This window comes from Bactrocera dorsalis, chromosome 3 (assembly GCF_023373825.1).
Source record: "Bactrocera dorsalis isolate Fly_Bdor chromosome 3, ASM2337382v1, whole genome shotgun sequence".
NCBI lineage: Eukaryota > Metazoa > Arthropoda > Insecta > Diptera > Tephritidae > Bactrocera > Bactrocera dorsalis.
In genome coordinates, this window is record NC_064305.1 from 20,467,881 (window position 1) to 20,491,048 (window position 23,168).

Genomic DNA, 23,168 nt, shown 5'->3' on the forward strand with positions numbered 1-23,168 from the left:
TTGTCAACTCATCTATACGAGTCTGGAATTCCTGCCTTGAATGTTCCGTTGCCGTACGGATTGCGGTATTAAGAAGGATCTGGAGGGTTTGGGAGTCCATCGTTTAGAATTTAAAAAAAAAAAATCTCTGATTTTGTATTTGTAATTGTATTTATTTTAACAATTTATCAAATTATCTGATTCGAATACTATATTACTCTCAAATGGAATTTTCAGAATAGTAGCTGCTGAACTTTCTACTTACATAAATATTCCCATGTTAAGTTGCTTTCGGTCTTCAGTGGATGATTGATGCTTGATTATTGACCCTCGAAAGTAACGCCTCTGCGTGGCTTGATGATTTATTGATGATTTTATTGTGGTGCTACAGGTTTCGCCAAACGAAATTTTTTGGTAGTTTTTTTATTGTGGCACTTCTTTGGTGGCACTGATGGTTTTATTTAAAATTTTTAGCTCGTAATATTTGGTGGCACTTCTATGATGGCACTGATAGTTTTTTTTTAAATAATATTTGGTGGCACTGATGGCTTAAAATTTTTAGCTCATAATATTTGGTGGCACTTCTATGGTGGTACTGATGGTTTTATTTAAAATTTTTTGTTTATAATATTTGGTGGCACTTCTATGGTGGCACTGATAGTTTAAAAAAAATTTGTTTATAATATTTGGTGGCACTTCTATGGTGGCACTAATAGTTTTGTTTTTAAAAAAAAATTTTTGTTCATAATATTTGTTGGCACTTCTATGGTGGCACTGATGGGTTTTTTTAAATAATATTTGGTGGCACTTCTATGGTGGCACTGATGGTTTATGTAAACTAGTAAGGAGGTGGGTCCGAACCCACGGCCAAACTCGCGTGTCCTTTTATAAGGATTTTTTTGTTTGGCCCCACGTTGGGCGCCAGTAAACAATTTCTTTTGAATTTGTTTTAAATGTTTTATTTCCCTTGGTAATACCAAGGGCAGCCGGTCTCAGCGGAAGAGTTGAAATAACTAATTACATACGAGCGACGTTAGCGTCTAAATACCTACACTACTTTGCCCTAACTTTAGCTGCTGCACGTTATTGGCCGCGTGACTTCTTAGTTGCTGACACTAGCAACTGTTTAACTGTTGTTGTCACGCGCAAGGCCAAAAATGTTCGATCAGCATAACGGCCGGATGCATACTTAATGCGGTATTGTATTATTGTAAAGTTGCAGGCGCACCGTCAGCGAATTCGGTGCAAGTGATATTTCTGCCGGATGTTTGGTTACCTGTGCTAACTTATATGTAAGTATCGGTCAATTTTTCATTGAGTCAAAGATATTGAGTGGACGACAATGAACGCAAAGCGCAGCTGAAGAGCGCTTTCCCTCCTGTTATGTTCTTTATGTTTTGTTTCGGCACTAATACTGCGGCATGAGAGCACAAGCAATGCATGAATAATGATTCTACTCACGCATACTTTTACATATGAGTGCTTAGAGAGTGGAAGACCAATAAGTGAGTACAGTTAACAACACAACATACTTTTAAATGCATGTCTTTTTGATTGGACGTTAATGGAAGAACATACAGTGTTGGACATATAACTAGAGTACTTGAGAAATAAATAGCTCTTCGCAGAGCGCAGCTGCAACAGGCTGTTAAGGTGTCATGCAGCTGATTGGCACCGATCCACTTAGTATGCGAACTGCGTCAGACTGTGTTACATCCCTAGGGCCGGGATACGAGTCAGAGTTACGTTCATCCCGAAAGCTGGCAGGGGCTCCCACGTTACGGCCAAGAACTTTAGGCCTATCAGCCACTCCTCCTTCTAACTAGAAACCCTGGAAAGACTGATGGACTGGTACATAAAGAGACGCATTTCGAGGGACTATCTATCAGGAGTACAACATGCTTATTCTGTTATCGTGTTATGGCATGATGAAGCCCTAAAGCTTAAGGAATTGACTGTTGTAGCCTTATTGATACAAGGGGAGTTTTCAATAACGGTCTACCGGAAGTAGTCGTAACTGCTCTGGACGGTTTTGTAGTTAAATCAAACCTCAAACACCTCATTTTCAGTCTTCTGTGCGACACAGTGCTGGAAACAAAATGTGGAAACGCACGAGCTCGACGAAATGTGAGTAGGGAACCCCACAAGGTGGAGTTCTCTCTCCTCTTCTATGTATCCCGGGCGTTAACGATCTGCCCAAAAAACCTAATGATCGTGGCTGCAGGAGCTGTAGCGCTTATGGTCAAAGGAAAGTTCCTGAGTACCGTGTACAAGTTGACGCAAGGGTATTTCAGCGTCATAACAAACTGGGCGGTCGGAAGTGATCTCGCCGTCAACACAAGTAAAACCGAGATGGTTTTATTCACTAGAAGATATTCTTATATCTCAGTGGCACCGCTGCCGCAACTGGGAGTCATCCGTCTGTGTCTGTCAACCAGTGAAATATCTAGGGCTTATCTTCGAAAGGAAGTTTTCATCGAAGCCGAATATCGAAGAGAGAGAAAATAGGCATCGATTGCCTTATACTATGGTAGAGGAGCCATTGGCAAGAGATGGGGTCTCTCACCGAAAGTGGTCCCCTCGCTTTATGACACAATGGTCAAGCCCATTATGTTTTATGGAGTATTTATGTGGTGGAGTGCTCTAGAAAAGACCACACTTGCAAAGAATCTTGACAATGTTCAAAGGGCGGCACTCATAAGCATATGTGGTGCACTAAGGTCCACTTCAACCATGGCTTAACGCCATTTTGAACATAATTTGCACGTAGAGTTCGCCGGAAGGTGTATGGCAGTGAAAGTGGCTTCTTAATAAGAATGCGTGTCGGAACACTCCGATATCCTCACACACTTTGAGTTTATCCCGCATCACTTAGATCATGGAGTCGCTAAAGTGGATTCTGTCGGTTCCTTTTTTGACCATATATTGACGAGAGAGCTATGAATGGGAAAGTTGGGGCAGGGGTTTGCTGTCAGGAGCCGAGGTTTAAGCCATTAAGGGGGTATTCTAGTCTAGAAATGCTATTTAACGACATTTTTTAAAGTCCAATAAAAAAAAACTAAGAACATTTTTACTATCCAATTTTTTATCAGATATTTATTGCTAATAATACAAAAAAAAATATAAAAAAAATTTTGTGATAATTTGATTAATTGCGGCGTGGTGGCGTGGCGGGGGTTGAAAATAAGGGTGCGCCCTTCCTGACACGATTCCAACACTTTGGGTGATCGGAAAAAAAGAAAAAAAAATTTTAATCAGTACAAATGCCGCTATCGTCTGAACTAGGATAAATAAAAAAAAAAATTTCAGTAAATGGCGACTGTTTGAATTTTTTGCCCGTTTTTTGGCAAAGATCAAAATTTTTTAAAAATAGTAAAAATCAAAATTTTTTAATAATCCTAGTTCCAACCATAGAGAGATATATAAAGAAGGTCCACACCAAATTTCAAGTTAATCGGTTCATTAGAACTTGAGAAATCATGTCAGAAGTGTTGAAAATGTTCGAGAAAAACGCGATTAAAATTTTGCGTTATACGATATTCGCTCAACCGTTATACGATATTCGCTCACTAAAATGGCTATAACTTTGAAAATAATTTGAGTTTTGAAAAATCCTTTTAGGGAGATATTTTTGAATATCAAAACTATCGAAATATGAAAAAAAAAATTTTTTAGATTTTTTCAAATTTCTAGACTAGAATACCCCCTTAAGGTAGCAGTAGAATTACCGCTTCGGAGAACAGCCTCCTTCAGAGAAGTGACCGACCACTCATTTACAGTGCGTTCAAGGTTTGTTGAGGAGTGCCTATCCTCGCTATCAGTAGCATCGAGTGTCTTTGTGATAAGACTGGTATGAGTACCAGGCCACAGCGGAATACCGGGAAATTGTAAAGCTGATAAGCTAGCAAGGAGAGGCATCCTAGAACCGCTTTTTGCTCAAAAGATCTAGTGATCTGTTTGCTCTCAGTAAGGCTAGCCTCTCCCTAGTTATTTTAACATGTCATTGCCCTATTGGCATCCATACTGTAAGATTGGAAGTCTAGCAGATGCTGCTTGTAGAAGCTGTATGGAAGAAGATGAGGTGGAAGAAAAGGTCAAGACCTAAACACTTGGGAGCGTATACCGTTTTGTTAAACTATAAGTTCGAACACAGGAAATTCTTCTTTTGTATGGCTTCACAAAGCACTACCGGTCCACGTGCAATCTCTGATCAGCCGTCTAACCTAAACTAACCGAACCCATTGCGCTATAAAGAGCTTAGAATTACAGTAATCAGTCTAGGCCGTGACATTAATTCCGTTCAATAAGTTAACACATAAGATCTCAAAATCATTAAGATATAAAATCATCTTCCTTTAGCCATATTTAAATGTTGAAAGTGGTAAACAAAACTTTTGGATATTGGATTTCGGTTTGTTTTTGCTATTTATATAAATGTTCAGAAAATTAAAAAAAAGTTAGATCGCTCCGATTAGCCATAGAATATCTCCCTTTCCTACAACTTGTACGTGTGTGAAAAAAAAATCTTTAGTCGTGTTCTATTCTTGAAAATAATGAGTTTAAGTTCATAATAACGTAATAATCTATGGGTAGCTCGGTAGACAGTACTATAGAAGAGTCTAATACATATACTCCCACGGTCATCCTTATTATTATTTCCGCTAGTTAAGAGCTAACCTCTCAGTTTTGTAACCTGTGGAAGGATGCAAGCCTTCAGAAAAGAGCACGATCTATCTGCTTCATAATAAGATTGATTTTCCTATTTATAAGACCACCGCTGTAATTGAAGTTGTACCTAGTTGTACTTATTCCATTGAGCTTTCTCGATTGTTTCTCGCTGCCATTTTCATGCCATCAAAATGCGGTAAATTATAAGGTTCACATGCTGACGTCCGCAAGCATGTGAGTGTGTATGTGTGTGTGATGTATTGAATAGGAGCAGCAAGAGCAAAGGTATGAATAGCATATTCTATAGGCATATTCGCAAATCTGCGCATAGAATTAATGATGTTGAATGCTTTTTTATTGTCCTGAAGCATAGCTACGCATTATGAGCTTTTGGCACATGTCGAGGAGTCTATTATATAGACACAAACACATAGAAAGGCACTATTTTGCACCCCTATTCGATTTTCTGCTGAACTCTTATCTCTTTACAAACACCCATGCCGGCTGTAGTTCTTTCTAATATTTGTCGTTGTATTGGTACTGTTGTTGTAGTTTAGTACATGTTTCCACCGTGATCATATTTGTTTTGTAGAACACATACTTTTAGGCGCATTGCTTTGAGATAAATTTCAGATAATTGATTGATTTTACATCAGCGCATCGACTTTGCTGTAATAAATTGTGTGTGAGTCAAATTTTCACTTATTGACAATAAATTTTGGTTGCTTGCATTGTGGAATGGGGATACTGGGTGGGTGAGGAAAACAACCTTAACTTACTTTATCTTACAGCAAGTTTCTAACTGTTACTTACAGTAAAGAATATTGCTTAGTTTTTATTATTTTATTTTTTGTTGAAAATTTCAAAAGCCTAAAAGGGTCAATACTGAATATTTCTCGTACGGTCGACGAATCAGTTGCGTGGTCGATGCGTCGATCGTTGAGAATATGAAAAAAATCGGGAAAACAGAATTAGTGAATAAAACCACAAAGTTTGTGTTTCATATAGCATTAAAATGTTTTCAATTTTATTTTATTAATTTTTGATTACCAAAAAAATACTTACATTTATGGTTGTGGTGATGCTTGTTGTGGTGGCCGGTGGAAAAAACGTCTTTGTTCGCTTCGCTCTCTAAACAGAAGTGTCCCTAGCTGATTAGCAGGATCGCTTGCTAACCGGGAATTTCAACGAAACCATTGCCAGTTGAGTGAAAGCTGTTAACCGTTGAGTGAAAGCTATCAACAGCTAACTGGCAATGGTTTGTTATACACTCACTAGGGGTGGTAAAAAGAAATTAGGCGCTGGCCTAAACATACCGGCCCCCTTGCGGTGAGCAACAAAAAATTAAATGTCCATCGACCACCGCAACGATGTACAAATTTATGGTACAATATGAGTACAGATAGTTCGTTTATTCATTTTTTTTTTTTTTTTTACAAAAAACAATACTTATTCTAAGTGAGAATTCCAAAAAAACACAATAGAATAAGTTAAAAAAATAAATACTAACATGGCTTAATCTAGTACCGGGCCGTACCCGAGAGCACCCAGCCGAAGATGGAGCCCTGAGCGAGGAACTGCCCAAATGTGTGTGGCATGACCTGTTGGGTCATGATGCGGGAATACACATCCGCGCCGAGCACCAAGCGTATCGGCGATGACTTATAGAAGTTTGGATCCGCCAGCTTGATGTGTGTGTATGGGGCTGCTAGGTCGGAGTCCAATGTGGTGGTCGGGCTGATGCGCATATAGCCGTTTATTGTCCTCACGTGGGTTGAGATGCGGGTATTTGTCCCGTGTCTGCCGCGCAGTACTACAAGGCAGCCGCGTTGACCGCCGATATGCGTCTGCTCCAATTTCAATTCTACTGCTAGGTCGCGCGCAATTAGCGACGTAAGGGCGCATGCGTCTATGAGCGCCCTGATTAGGTGTAGGCGTCCTCCTGCCTCGATCTTCACTACCGCCGTCGGTAAGATGGCTGTCGTGGCAGCAAGGAATGAGCCACTCTGCCGGCTCGATTTGTTAGCCCGGCTCTGAAGGAGCTAGCCCGGTGCAGCTGGAGAGACCTGGTCTCCAGTCTGGCCGGGTTGTGCGCTTGGCGACGGCGCAGACGGCGTTTGTGTCCGCGACGTTCATGTTGCAGAAGGGGGCGGAAAGTCCGGGTTTCCGTTTCCCCTCGCTGTGATGGGCGGAAAGGCCGTGTTTCCGCTCCGATTTCAAGGAGTTCTCCCTCCTCCGGTTCTGGTTGGAGAGGCCTAGTCTCCGTTCCAGGGTCTGATGCATCAATGGAGAGGGCATCATCGGAACTTACTTGTTCGCTCCATGATTGGATTTGAGGCACTGCGGGGCGGCGACGGGTATTTTCGCCGATGTGGAGCATCGTGTGGTGCTTCTCGTTGCAGCGCCGGCACCGTGCGTCGCTGGGGCAGTTCGCTGACCGGTGGTTGACCGCGAGGCAATTTATGCAATACTTCCCGATGAGTGCCTCCCGTAGGCGCTCCTCCGGTGTCTTGGCCCGGAAGGACGAGCAGAGCCGCAATGGATGCTTTCCCTTGCACAGCGTGCAAGAAAGCGGGTACCGGTTCGGGTGTAGCGCCGCGGTCTTCTTTAAGCTTCCATAGCGAGTCATCTTTCTGAAATGAATTTGTTGACGATTTTGTGTTGCTTGGAATATTATCTACAACTGATTGGGTGGCGAGAAAAAGTGCATAAATTATATTATACATATATTGCATAGTGTGTAGGCGGCCTTACGTGGTGTGAACTGCCTTACATTACCATAGTGTGTAGGCGGCCTCATGTGGTGTGACCTGCCTTACCTTACCATAGTGTTGCAAATAATAATAATAAAATAAAAAAAATGTATCATCAAATTTATGCTAACGTTATTGTCTTATTTGTCGCATGTTTTCGACAAAGTGACCTGCCACCAACGAAAATGTAAATACAATTTGGTTTAATAAATATATTCAACTCTTACTTGTCATTAAAATACTTCTTGCTCAGTAAATTCAAGGGCAATGCATACATGTGCTGCTGTAGAAGGAAACTTTCGGTTTGCAACTTAGCTATTTGCTAGCAAAAGTTTGAGAGACAACAGTTTTAGATTCACTGTTGTAAAAAGTTTTTAAGGCGAATTAAAAACTGACGGCATGGCATCACCGTATGTCATGATTGACATTCCGCATTTTGGTTATGTGTGGGCACGTGCGCAGAAGTATTCTTGGCTACAAACGAGGAATTTTGTAAACATTTCCTCGATACAAAAAAATAACATAATTTATATATAAAAATTATGGGGGCCCTTTTTGAAAATGGCTTAAGGTTGGACAGATATAACAGTGACGATCTATTTAGTGCACTGCTACGTTATGGATTATTTCTAGGCGCAATATTTCAGCTCATCTGTATTGCGGCATCGATTTTGCTCCCTGCTGCTAGTGAAGGATCGAATGGCGAAGATGGAAACGAGGATTACAAGTACAAAGGCGAAATGGGAAATATGCGGCGATTGCACAAGTTACGCAAACAGGATAAAAAGAAGCGACGTTGATTCTATCATCGTGTACGAATATTTCTAACGTAGAACATCAACTTAGTATATGAGTACACAATGTAATTAAGGTACAAAGCAGTTAAAATCCCTATACTCGGTATGTACACTTTGACACATGCACATATTTGTATATTAACAAATTATATTACAGTAGCGTGAAAATTACATTTTCATGAATGTGCAGATAAAGAATTTCAAATATAAACATTCCCACCAACTTCTAAACATATTGTAACACTACCCGAGAGTATAAAGGCTCGTATTTAGTTAAAACTTTTCAACGGCAGCTTGTCTAAAAATTCAACTGCGGCGACAGTGTTTTAGCAACACTTGCGCCTACACGATTCCCAAATTAAACATGCGCTTATCAATTCTTATTAATATCATTACACGGACAGACATTGAATTTGTTTGTGGAATGCATTCCCTTGACGGATTGTGGCGATGTGTCTGACTGTGTTCCGGAGAGTCAAAATGCTATATGTGCACTCGATCGGGAACTTGTGAGCTTTAAATATTTTGACTCCTTATGCCATCTGAAGTATGAAGAATGCCAAAATCAAAGAGAGAACGCGGTGTATTCACAAGCATACTGTGAAAATTCTGCCTTTATGTGTAGCACCTAATTGGAGTTGTGGCGAGCATATTTGAAGTTGGCTTTCTTGTAATAGTTCATAAATGGAATGAAAGGATTAATCTACTGAAAATATAAAATGATGTATGAATAGCCACAATCCAGCTGCTGCTGCATTCGTGCCAATCGCTGACTTGGCATGGTGATAACATGCTGGAAGCATCAACCACACGCCATGGCTCAAGGGATGGAAAGCTGCACGTAAGGAAGGCAATGCTGAAGGTAAGACACATATCGATGTTAGCTAGATATTGTTGCATTGTCTGGTAGCCGGGAGAAACACTGGAACAATCACATATGGCGAGGTGAAAATTCCAACATATAAGTAAATAGTCATTATAAGTGCATTAGAGTGAAATAAAGATTTCTACACAAAAGTACTGTAAGCTATACATCGTAAAAAATATTCAAATGTTATCGAGACCCAGCAAGTAAGAAAATGTTGCAACACCAGTGTATGAAAACAAAGGACATTATTTATTTAATAGTGTAATAATATATCGATAGTGAACCAATTTCAGTAATGCCCTGCAACAAGTACTCTTAAAAGTATTTAAAAGTGAACAGATATTTTGTTACATTTCTTTTCAAACAATTAACATTTAACACATTAAAAGGGCGCAAAATTAAAGAAGACTATGCAAATGCTGATTGTTAAGTATGTAATTAAAAAAAGAAGATATTTTAACATTCTGTCCACATCCAAACTTTACACGTACATACAGTGCATATGTAATATAGTTTAAGCAAACAATTTTATCAAGACCAAGTATTAAAAGCTAATTTGTGAAAAATTAAAATCTGTTTATTTTTGTATATAAGTGTACAATTAAATAGAACAACATAAATTCGCGTAAAAATGGCAACTTCGACTAGAGTCTAGGGGTTTCTTTATTGCATATTTATTTAAATATCTTCTTTTCCTTACAGATTTGGTCATCTGTTCCAAATCCCCGCACGCAGCTAACTGCTTTTTCCGCGATATTTTGTTGTGATATGAGACGCAAGTGTTGGTTGGTGTAGCTGCAATAGCACGCCCTGTGACTATCCAGCCGAACACTGTCTCTTGCGCAAGAAGTGATCCCGGCACGTTCTTGCGTATGCCATCAAGCATAATCTGGGGATAGACGTCGCCACCGAGTATGACGTCCACGGGTTCATTGACGAAGAACCTCTTATCCGCCAACGTGAGATCTGGGAAAGCCTGCCGAGTTAGTGCGCTAATATGGCAAGTCGGCAAGTTTCCCGTTAATTTCGGCAGAACCATCATGTTCGTTGTGATCGCTATAAGTGGGTCGATTGGTGACCGCAACTCGACACAACATGCTTCCTTCACTTGCGCAGATACGGTGTTGTTGATGCCTGACACCTGGGCATTTATCCTCCTACCTGGCAAGTTGATTCTGCGCTTCAGTTTTTCTGTGATGAAAGAGCACTCTGACCCGGAGTCGATGAGTGCTCTTGCGGCATAAGTAACGCCGCGGTATTTGATGTTTATTTGTGCAGTTCCTAGTAAGACGCCTTTGTCGCTGTTAGCGAAGCACGACTGTACGACAGTTGGCTTGCCTTCCGATTTGTCAAAGTTGCGTCTCTGTTGAGCTTGCCTGGACGTAGACGGAATCTCGTCCGATGATATAGATGAGCCTCTTTGGCTGCTAGGCTGCACTGTCCCCACATGTAGGAGTGTGTGATGCCTCGCGTGGCACGTGCTGCAGTTGAATGCACTGGTGCATTGCGACACTAAATGCCCAAAGCTGAGGCAATTGATGCAGCGATTGTTGCGCTTAGCGAACTTGATCCTGTCCGCTGGTGCCATGTTAAGAAACATGGGGCAAGATCTTAATTTGTGATCTGCACTTTTGCACATCAGACAGGTTGATTTCTCAACGCTTACTTGGAAGGCGCCGAGTCTGTTCTGATGGCTATTGTTGTGGTGCTTAATCTGTGTGGGTGCACTGACAGGCTTTACAGAATTGGACGATTTCTTGGCACGTTCTATTGCCTCTAAATCGCGGTATCTATCCGTGAGGAAGTTGTCCAATTCCTCCCACTTTGATGTCTTTGTCTTGTTCTTTACAGACTGTTCCCACAGGGCTAATGTTGCCTGTGGCAGCCTCTTAGAGCAAATGCGGATTATGATTGGGTCCCAGTTCCCAATGTCCACTTTATTGGCTGTCAGGCAGGAGATGCAGCTGTTGATCTCCCGCTGTAGCCATTTTATAGAGCTTGAGCACTCCTTGTCGATTGAAGGCAAGTCGAGAAGTATGTCGACTTGGGTTTCGACAAGAATACGCTCATTCTCGTACATATCTGTCAAACCCTTCCATGCCATCGCAAAACCGTCATTGGTAAGAGGGCATTTAGACACAATAACCTTCGCCTCCCCTTGTGTCTTTTTGTTGAGGTGGTACAACTTCTCAACTGGTGACAAGCGCTTGCTCTTGATGTACACGGCCGTGAACATATCCCGGAATGTTGGCCATGAAAGGTAGTCCCCTTTGAAAACATCCGTATCGCAAGGCGGAAGGGAGTGGTTATTGTGGTCCTCAACAGATTTTTCTGTGTCTTTGGGGGTTGAGAGGATCTCAGACATATCCTTCATTGCCCCCATGCACCGTATATAGCACTGACCACCTAGCTTGAATTTTTTTTTAATAAGGGCATAGTCCTTTGAGGACATGTCTCCTTTGCTGTTGAGGTCGTCATGGGCAGCTTTCGCTTTGCTCCACATCTCTTTCAGCTCGTCTTGTTGCATCACAAGAGCGTTCTTCGAGATGTCCTTTGATGCAGCACTGAATTCGGACTCGTATTCGACAACGTAGTCCACTAGGCGCATGAAAGCTTCCATAATTTTGACAAAAAGAATTGAAATTTCAAATTTGAATTGATAGAAATATAATAATACTCAAGACTGAGCAGACTTTGGCCTAAAGATAATGGGAATTGCTTTGAAAATAATTCCCCACTATTGTAAATTTTTATTTGCGGCACACCACTGCCAACCAAACACGAAAATAGAAAAATAGAAAATTTTTTTTTGAATGTTTCAGCCGATATCGGAATATATCTGGCTGGTCAATAACAAAATTTTAACTATAGTAGCCGATATCGCAGTATATCTGGCTTTGGTACTTTATTTAATATAAATGTGAGTTGCAGCACACCACTGCCAACCAAACAAGAAAATAGGAAAAAGAAAATTTTTTGACTGTTTTAGCCGATATCGCACTATATCTGGCTTTGTGTAACTTTTTTTTTTTTAATAAACGTGAGTTGCAGCACACCGTACGTACGCAAGTATATATATGCCACACTGTATATGGATCGCCACCCAAGATACGCCAACGACAATAAATTTTTAAAGGAAAGTGTTTGAAAGTGAAAAAAGTACAGTGTCTCAGTGAAAAAGAAAAACAAAAACAAAAGATTCTTGAACAAATAGAAAAGAAACAAAAACTCAAAAAAATCAATTCCGTAAGTGAAATGTGAAAGAAAAAAATATCACCGCACAAAATCCAAAAATTAAGAAAATCGAAAATTAGTGCTGTGAGTGATATGTGAAAAGTATATTACCGCACAAAATCCGAAAAATTGAAAAAATCGAAAATTAGTGCCGTGAGTGATATGTGAAAAGATATTACCGCACAAAATCCGGTACTTAACCGTGCACTTACGGATTATTTTGTTTTTGTACTTATGCCACTGAAACACTAAAACCACTAGTCACTTTGTCACTTTTATAAACGATTTGTCACCAATAAATACGATCAAAACCAACTATTTTTATTTTATTTTTTTCTTTTAAAAAAACGATTTGTAACCCAGTGATATTAAATCAATCACGTACCTGGTTTGCCTGCGTTGCTGTGAAGTGAAACAAGAATCGGTTTTAAGTCCGTTGGTGTGCAGCGCCTCGCTTGTGTTTGTGCAACAGAGATCGGTGCTTATTGTCCGCTGGTGTACAGTGCCAAAAACTGAGTATGCCTGCGTTGCTGTGAAGTGAAACAAGAATCGGTTTTAAGTCCGTTGGTGTGCAGCGCCTCGCTTGTGGTGCCAAAAACTGAGTATTGATATATTTGTTCTTATCCGGCTCGAAGGACCATGAATAATTCTCGTACGGTCGACGAATCAGTTGCGTGGTCGATGCGTCGATCGTTGAGAATATGAAAAAAATCGGGAAAACAGAATTAGTGAATAAAACCACAAAGTTTGTGTTTCATATAGCATTAAAATGTTTTCAATTTTATTTTATTAATTTTTGATTACCAAAAAAATACTTACATTTATGGTTGTGGTGATGCTTGTTGTGGTGGCCGGTGGAAAAAAAACGTCTTTGTTCGCTTCGCTCTCTAAACAGAAGTGTCCCTAGCTGATTAGCAGGATCGCTTGCTAACCGGGAATTTCAACGAAACCATTGCCAGTTGAGTGAAAGCTGTTAACCGTTGAGTGAAAGCTATCAACAGCTAACTGGCAATGGTTTGTTATACACTCACTAGGGGTGGTAAAAAGAAATTAGGCGCTGGCCTAAACAAATACTATGCTAGAGATAAGCTTAGGAACGATGACCAAGATATCTTTAATATAATGAATTTGGCTTCACATTTAACTTACTTTACCTTCCAGTTTCTTATTAAGTATTCGGGTATCTTAATTCCTATTTGAGTTGAGTTAAATTGAGATGAGTTGAGTTGAGTTGACTTGACATGACTTGACTTGAGTTAAGTTGAGTTGACATGACTTGACATGACTTGAGTTGAGTTGAGTTGAGTTGAGTTGACTTGAGTTAAGTTGAGTTGAGTAGAGTTGACCTGACAAGACTTGAGTTGAGTTGACTTGAATTGAGTTGAGTTGAGTTGAGTTGAGTTGAGTTGAGTTGAGTTGAGTTGAGTTGAGTTGAGTTGAGTTGAGTTGACTTGAATTGAGTTGAGTTGAGTTGAGTTGAGTTGAGTTGAGTTGAGTTGAGTTGACTTGACTTGACATAACTTAAATTGAGTTGCATTGAGATGACTGGGTTGAGTTGAGTCCTGCCTCTGATGTAGTTATTTTTAGATCAAACGATGAGAGAGTCTGAGGGTATTGATTCCGCTATTGCTTGTACTAGAACTCAATAACTCTACTACTTGTTGAAAAGTATAGCCAAGCCCTAGATCTCTATATCTTAAAGACGTTCTGTGAATTTCTTAATGATTTATGGTTAAAGCTAGTAAATACAATATAACTTTTTTCCAGTTTCACTTAGACCAAACATATTTCAAATATACCCAGAGAGTGTTCTCTGCAGTAGTGCCATATTGGTTCGATCTTTAGCCATCAGATTGATATCAATTCTGCAAATAAAGTAAGCTCCAAATGAATGCTTCAAAGAGAGAGGAATAATATATTAGGATATTCCATGTATTGGGAACTCACTTGGACAACCAATATGGTCCGTATGTCTTGTGATATCTCCTCCAGAAGTCTTTCTCATAAGCTCGGATTGATAGCAGCGATCTTAGTAACGCTCGGTTGGATAAAATATAATTACAAAAGCTACATTTTTATATTAAAAGGCTATCCCGTAACCTTTGAATAATTTGGGTTTGGACAGTAAAAAATTAAAAACAAAATAGGAAGACGGAGAACATGACAACTGAAATGAGTTGGAACGCATGTAAAACTTTGCCCAAAGATAAGAGAAAGTGCAACAAATGTGAGACGGACGAAGTAGTAACTTAAGCGGCAGGTAACAGGAGAAAAGCGTGAGAACGTGAATGACAAGCTGAGCGGAAGAGAAGAGTTTTTCAGACGGACCACGGGCCATTGTGGTACAGGAAGACGATGTTGTGCGCGGAAGGATAAGGAGTCGGCTGGTGCGACATGTGAATGGAACGTGTGACAACACAACGGACAGGTAGTCGTGGCCGAGTGACAAACAAGCGGCGAGATAGCGCCAGAAACTCTCACACTCATGGAGCACAAAAGAGACAGCCCGCAAGCGGAGTGTGAAGAATTCAACAGAAAGCGCCACAGAAACTTTAGTTTCACTATTTTTTTCGTAAAGACACACGTAGATAATGCGCGCTGAATGACATGTCAAGCGATAAATGCACGGAAATGCAAATGCGCAAGAACGCGCAAGTCAAATGATAAAACTTCGAGGAAGACACTCCAAAAAATATGACAAAATTAAATTAAAAGAATAGAGAACAGAAGAGAATTGCATTTAAACACACAAAAGCTCCATATAGCGCGCCACAAAAGTATGCGCCACACATGTGGATGTCGCATAAAGATGATGCGCCTTAAAGGCAATCAGCAGGCAGCTTGTAGCGTGACTTGACGAGCAGCAGCAGCAGCGGCAGCAGTCGTATTTGCATGACAAATACCGGCACGTCACGAGCGGAGAACCAAAGATAAGAAACGAAGGAAGCAAAAAGAAGGTAAACATTTTTGTGACGCATTCAAAGGAAACGCTCACGCGGAAAAACTGTGAGATGCAGCAGAAATTTCAAACTTTGCATTTATGCTGTGGTCGCGTGCCATGGCGTACTGAAAACGCATAGCTTTTCCTGCATTTAATATGTGAATATTATGTGGATATAGACATGTGTGGACACACTTGGCTATGTACCTTAGCCATATTCGGCATGTCTTAGCGACTCGTTTTAATAACGGAAATAAAATTAGAATGGTTTGATATTTAAGCTTCCTTTTAAATATGGATAAAAATTTAGTCAAAGTTTAAACAAGTTTTGCCCGCCGGCCAAAGTATTAATGTCACAACCGACCCGTTAAAACCCTGGCAGGGCTCAGATTACGTCCCTCCCGTCGTTGTTTAGTTGGCGTGGTAGGTATAAGATGAGATGACTCCTTCTTTGCGCTGGTCGGCTCTGAACGTATAGTCTCATAACGCTTTAACCCTCGTTTTGGCCTCGTTACTAAGGCATTATTGTGACCATTAAAGGAAACTACCTTTCTGAGAGACGGATAGCATCTCTGAGTGGTGACCCTATTTGCATAGAAAAGAAACGTTGACGGAAAGGTAACGAAGGAAAGTGAAGGGATCTGGCTGCCGAAATGCAGCAATACTGATATCCCTATAGTAATTTCTTCATCAGGCTACTCTACTAGTAATAAGGTGGGGGAAGCCGGTTTAAATCCGCCGGCAACCGACGTGGATAAAGCCATCATATGCGGCGGAATCACCAGCATTATCAAAGGGAACTTTATTAGATTCATGAACGGCTACAGGGGGCAGAAGCGACCCAGCGATAGCGAAGAAGCTGAAGGCAGGTCGAAGCTTGGTGGTCAAAATCGTGGAACGTTGCGGTCATAAGTATAATGGTCAGGTGTCTGAGCTGGATGCCAATACACTCCATTGAAAAAATACTGCAAAAGGGGACTACGACAACCTTTAGCGAAATAGCTAAAAACGCTGGGTCAATAGAGCTAGGCGTGTTCGACCGCAGCAGGGAGGATAGCGCCATCCGTAGCGAGGAATGAAAGAAAGTGGCAGCGTCTTTTCCTCAGTCTTCCTAAAGGTGGTCAGAGGAAACCCTGGGTCGCCCCAAGGTGTGAGAGTGTCAGATGGTACCATTCATAATGCCACTAGATGAGCGACAAGCTGTCCTATATAAGGAAGTCTTACGGGTGGAGGGGATATAGAAGGAAGCCAGCCTGGAGGCCGTGAATAAAGCGGGGACCTTCCGCTTCGCCCTAAGGGTTGTGTCTGATTTCCGGCTGAACCTTCCTCAGAGAGTGAAATTGAGGACATCCTCAGATACTGCAATCGGTCACTACCCACGCATGATTGGATGATAATAAGGCTGAAGAGAACCGAGGAAATCATCCTGATGAAATCAAATATTACCAAGATCATGATCTTCTCATTTAGGCATCAAATAGTCGGTTATCATGACGCGATAACGGTCGCCATTGACGGTTACGTTCTCACCGGCATCATTTTCGAAGAAATATGGACCGATGATTCCACCAAACGCAAACCGCACCAAACCGTTGTCTTTTCTGGGTGAAATGACAGCTCTTGAATCTCTTCAGGTTATTCTTCGTCCCAAATGCAGCAATTTGTTTGTTTACATCAGAAGCAAGAAATGGCTTATCGCTGAACAAAATTTGGCTCGAAAACATCGGTTCTTCTTGGAAGATTTCAAGAATCAATACAGCGAAACGAGCTTTCAATTTAAGATCTCGACGTAAAATACGTCAAGTCGGATCGAGTTGCTGCGAACGGCGCCAAATCGAACCTCCCCAGCCACTCTCAGCTACGGCAGCTATATTTTCTTCACTGCATGCTGGACGTGCTCAATTCGATCGAATATTATTCAGTAATGAAGGCTGGGTGATCGTAAAAGCACTGCAGTTACTGCTGTTTTAAGCTCATGCGGTTCACTAACCGTAAGGTCCCTCCATATTTAGTAGAAAGAGCATTGTTGTCGATTTTTCTAATGCACACAGAGATGTTTATAGTTGCCTCTAGCATGATCCTTCAAGTCTGTCATTTGAACCCAGTTAATATATCTGTGTTCGGTTATCATGACAGATGTTCTTTGCTATCGTAAGAGGCTCTCGGATCATTTCAAATGGAATATTTTCAATAAGGGCGTCTCCTTTGTCTTCTAGGTTCATGACATTTACTTTTTGAAGATAATTTCATTTAAATGTTGACCGCGGCTGCGTCTTAGGTGGTCCATTCGGAAAGTCCATTATTTCTGTAGACTTTAGACTTGACGTAGCCCCACAAAAAATAGTCTAAAGGCGTTAAATCGCATGATCTGCATACTGAGCATCTTTCTCTTTGACACCATGTCTGAAATCCCACGTTCACCCGTTATTATCTTGAGAAGCGGATCGTTTCAGATGGAGTCTTTTTATGAGGAGCGCTTCACTTGTCCTCTGTTATCTTGAGAGGCGGTTTTTTGACTTGTGTTTCTTTTAATTAATATGATTGGGGATACTTACGATTTAGTTAAAATATACACGAACGGATTTCCAATTAGACATCTTCATTTGTGGAACATGACTCCGGCGACTTCTTCAAAAATCATACAACAAAGTTCTAAAGAAACGAAAATCTTTCTTGTGATGAAAGTGTTATGCAATACTAGTAAAAGAAATTCTTCTAAAATCTTTTTGGCGCACTAAAATGTCAATCTTCCTGTCTCCCAACCGAATCACACAAAATTAAAACGAAAAGCACAATTGTAAAACAACTTAAGCAAAAGTACAAAATAATACCAAATAAACAACAAAAACAACAACAATTTCGAATAAAACCTAAAACAACAACAACAAAAATGAAAACACTTTTGAGTAAAAAGTGGTAAACTTTTGCCACAAAAGTTTTCAGTTGTAAAATAAACTTTTGTAACTTGTGCCTTGCTTACGACAACTACAACTCTGCGTAGCCACACACACATACAAATACAACAATGCGTACACACACCGAAACCTAGCAGATCTGGCCGCCTGTCACACTGGCAACGCAGGCAATAAAATGCATTGCAATGCAACTCTGCTGCAACAGAAAAATAATAGAATAAAAACTGCAAAATAAATAACGGTAAAGCAACGAAAAGGTTATAAAAGTGAAAAATAAATAAAAATGTATAAAGTAGAATTATTGCTTTTTTAACACTGCTTACTATTTACAACCAGCGGCGACAAGTTGTTGGTTGCAGCCATATCAACACAACGTTGAGCAACGGTAAAACTATTGCCTGACAGTGGTGCAACATTTTGAAGAAGCAGTTGGAGATGGAGAAAAAATATACAACATCTACTTAACAAACAACAACAAATCTGTGGTAACTAGAGCCGGTTTAGGCTTTTGACTGCTTGTGGCAGCTGGTGAGATGACTGGCTGGTTAACAGTCAAGTGACGGACAGGTCAGCACTGAGGCATAGGTCAGGAATCCAAAGCTAGAGCTAAGCAGAGTTGAAAAATTTTAAGAAGACGTAAAATAAAGAGTCAGAATAAAAGAAGTAAAGCAATGCCCTTGGGTTGGCCGAAGCTTAGCTACACTTAACCTTAGCTAACCACGCCCTTTTCGTAGCGTCACTCTGTTCGTTTGGAATATTTCTGAATTGTAACTTTACAAAACTGACTTTGTAAATCTGAAAAAAAGGCTTAAGTCATAGAGAGGAACAAGAAGATATTTCTCTCACACATTATGGCATGAGTCGGGCAATTAAGATGACGTCAGTAAGTTGATACTTATGGTTGCAGTTTCGGATCGAAAGAAATCTTATTTTAGCCTTAGTCGTTGAGCCTATATGACTTTTTTCTGTTGAGAAGTAGTAGTAATGTTAAGTCTCTCATTACTCCCGCCTTGCTATATGATGCAGAGGCATGGACGGTGACAAAATTTGCGTTACGAGTTTTCGAGAGAAAAGTTGTGGAAGATTTATGGTCCTGGATTTATGGCATTGGCAACGGCGAGTACCGCAGTGGATGAGGTGATGAGTTGTACGGGATATATGATAACATGGACTTAGTTCTGCGAATTAAGATACGGCGGTGGTCGAAAACTCTCAAGCTCTGGGAATATTCGACACAGTATCCGCCGGGCGAAGCAGGGTAAGTGGAAGAACTCCACTCCGTTGGAAAGACCAGATGGAGAAGGACCTGTCTACACTAAGAATCTCCAATTGGCGTCAAACCGTCTACGCCAATAAAGAAGCATAGGTAACACTAGTTATTCAGCGGATCCAAACCCCGACATAAGTTCTTCGGGTTTAAGAATGATTCCTCTGGGTTTTCTTGCATGCACACCGGTGATTTATGTGCAATTTATGAGTTCTTTTATATATATGGACGGTAGAGGACTCATTTTAATCTCTCTAAGTATCCTCGACTCCTAGCTTCTGAGCAAAGTTAAGGTTTGTCCATATAGCAAAATTAATTTTACGTAAGTTCTCAAGGTGAAGACTGAAAGCGAGGAGTACTAATGAAAACCGGAGTACGGTGCACGGAGGTGCTGAAGCTCTGAACTGACCAATAATTGCTTTTAAGGGTTTCAAATTTGATTCAGTGATGGTTCCAGTTCGGCACGAAGCTTCAAAGGTTCCATATTGCGCTTGAAATGAAACCGTCTCAGCAGTGACGCAGTCCCAAAGGGAATAACCTACCTTAAGCCTGTCACAAATGAAATGCCTTCTACATTTTTATTTTCTTAGCGCTACAAAGCAGCAAGAACGAAGTTGTAAGAAATCCATTTTAATTGCTCAAAACTCAGTACGCATTCCCTTGCACTCGAAGTTTTTGGATGTTACTTTAATTTTGGTTAAGTAAGCAGAGCTTAAGTGTGCTGATAGCTTACTCCGAAGTCGTGGCCGTGTAAAGAGCAGCAATGTTGTGTGCAGTGCCAAAAAGAAGTAGTCGCAATAAGCCGCGTAAAGTAGAGTAAAGTGAAAGAAGCAGCCAAAGTCACAGCCACAAAGTCACTTTGAAGATGTGGTAATAAAATTTGTTAAAACTTTTTTCTCCACTTCGCTAGTAATACGCTCTCACAAGCGCTTGCACAAATGCAACCGCTTGGTATTAATTTAATAGCGGCGCTTTATTGCTCTATAAGCGGATTTGTTGGTGTCGACCCCGCGAAAAAAATCGTTTACTTTGACTGCATTCGGCTTGCGAGTGTAAGTTTGGAGGAGCTAAAATCTTAAAGCTTAAGAAGTTCTTGTCGAAAAAGCACTTTGCCAGCAGGTATGCTAGTTTATTGAATCTCATTGATAGATTATTGAATGCGATTGCTTGGTAACAAATTCAATTGCCTTTTTGGTCGATGAAGAGGAAGTTCTGGTAAAAGAAGGTTTTGAGAGTTCGTAAAAGTTTGTGATATAAATCGAAGGCATCGAAATGAGTCAAAAACTATGATAGAGTTTATTCCGAATATTCATATTGGTACTCGATTAAAGAGACTGTGGGATCGTGATGGGAACTGGTCACTGTCTGGTGGCGACTGTCCCCCGCAGATTGGGGCTGATATATCGAGAAGACTGCAGGAAATGTCTAGAGTAAGGCCCCAGGGAAACAATGGAGCAACATTTGTGCACTTTTCCCACATTGGAAAGACTACGCTTTAAGCATCTTTGGTCCCACGGTATGATATAATGGAGTAGGTATCGATAGTGGGGCCGTTCGCGTCAAGCGCAGGCATCCTAAAAGAAGACTATTCCTTTTGGACCTAGCAACTGAACTCCATCTAGTATCGCAAATGACCAAAACTGGTCTATGCTAGGCTTATTGGCCTACCAGATTAACCTAACCTAACCCTATTCCTAATAGGTTAGAATGTGTGACTTATTTCCGATTGTTGGATCTCTTGTTTTGGCAAATTCTTTGTAATATATTAGTCGCTTCGAATATCTAAATATGTAAGAGAAAGAACAGCTTCAGCTAATCACAAGTCCCCTACAGGGTCTACCAATAGGGATGTCGCGATTTTGACAGTTTGTGGCAGTGGTGTCTGTTTACGAATTTGTGTCAGATTTTGTCAGTGCGTTCAGTAAGGTTTGCAATTTCATAATGTGTCGTTTCCCTTTGATACAACTCTTGGAAATTGTTCAAGCTTAATACGCAATTTCAAGTTACCCGTTGGCTAATGAAAGAATTCTGCGCTCAAAACACGGTCGTCATAACATTTCTTCTGAGCTCACTATTCAACGCATACCTACAAAATTCGAAAATGATTAGGACCCCATGATATCTGTCAGGTTTCTCCCCGATGACAACTTTTGTGGTTGGATTTGGCTCTGTGTCCGTATAAGACATTGTGAGCGCAAGAACTGAAGCCGACAGACCATTGGAAGCACAGCGACTTTGCCGATTGGAAGCTGGAAATGATGTAAGCTTATTATTTTCCCAGATGGGGACCGTTTCTGGCTTAATAGCTCCGTCAATAAACAAAAACAGAAAACGCAATTGAATCCTAAAAAATTTACAGTTTGGTGCGAATTGGTAAGGTGGCATCAACGGGCCATATTTTTTAGAAATGAGGCAAGAGATCCCGTCACCATTTATTACGAGCGTTATAAGACGATGTTGACTGACTTTTTCCCGGGAATCTGTAAAAACCTTTTCACATCACGTTGCTTCTATTGGTAGACACCGTCTTTTCGAAACCAGATAGAAACTTGGAGAGAATTGATAGCTAAATTACTTCAACTTTTTTAAAAAATCACTGTCTACTGCTATATAAAGGCAGCATCCTTTGCTTGAAAAGTGCTGCAGTGGTCTTGTAACTTGAGACTGTATTGAACGGAGTGAGCCTTACAGGATTAGGTCCGTCCACTAAGAAGCTAACTTATTCTCAAGTGCCTTCGCTCCGTTTATATCTCTCTAGTTGGTATGTAGACAAAACAAGAGCCACCAGAAGTAGACCCCACAACGCAGTGGTCCAAATTTTCCGTTGGCTTAAGCTAACAGCCGTATTCTTTGAGTTTTTTCGTTAGAATATATACCATAAATATCTACAGTAGAGGCGAGGGGGAAACAATGGACCTTGAAAAATACCTAAAGTTTTCGAACACTAGCAACACAAAGATACAAGAAAGTTACTTCGGGGTAGTGTTGATGGTGGACATACCAGAAATCTTCTATATCTAAGCAAAAGAGAACTTAAAGATGTTGTGGAAGTAATCAGATCTCACCTTCATAAAATTATAAAAGTGGATTCGGCGAAATGTAGAGCATACTCGTGGGTGATGAGACGCTGGAACATTATCTTTCCGAATACCCAGCTTAAACGGCTCATAATGATGAAACTGATGAGCCATTGGGTAGCTGGTTGGAAAAACATCAGGTTTTCTAGCAAATCGATAAAATTATTTATTTTATGCTTAGATATAGTAATATCCAATAAATGAAAAACCAAAAATCCCTTCAAATAAAAAATAAATATTTCCATTTATACATTTATACATTTATACATTTTTGCTTTAACAGCTGCAGGATAAAGGATAATACTAAAAACTCACATGGTTCAAAAGCCTTTTGAGCATATTTCACTTGCATTCACCGTTATTGGCACATAACCTCAGCGCTCGCTCAGCATGTTAAAAGCGACGCATATGTTTATGCTCAACAAATAATATTTATGCCACGTCCCGGCGGTATTTACATTTACATGCAGACATACATACAATCTGGGACACAATGGGCAATGAGCAGAAGAAATGGAAATGTAAGTGGCGAAATGGGATGGCGCACGCATTTTTATTTTCTGCTCCCACTTGACCACTTCCATTTTATTTCTGCTTTTGTTTGTGCTTTATTTTTGTATTGAACAGCTGTGAGTCGTTTTCGTGTTTTGACGACGAGTTTACATTAAA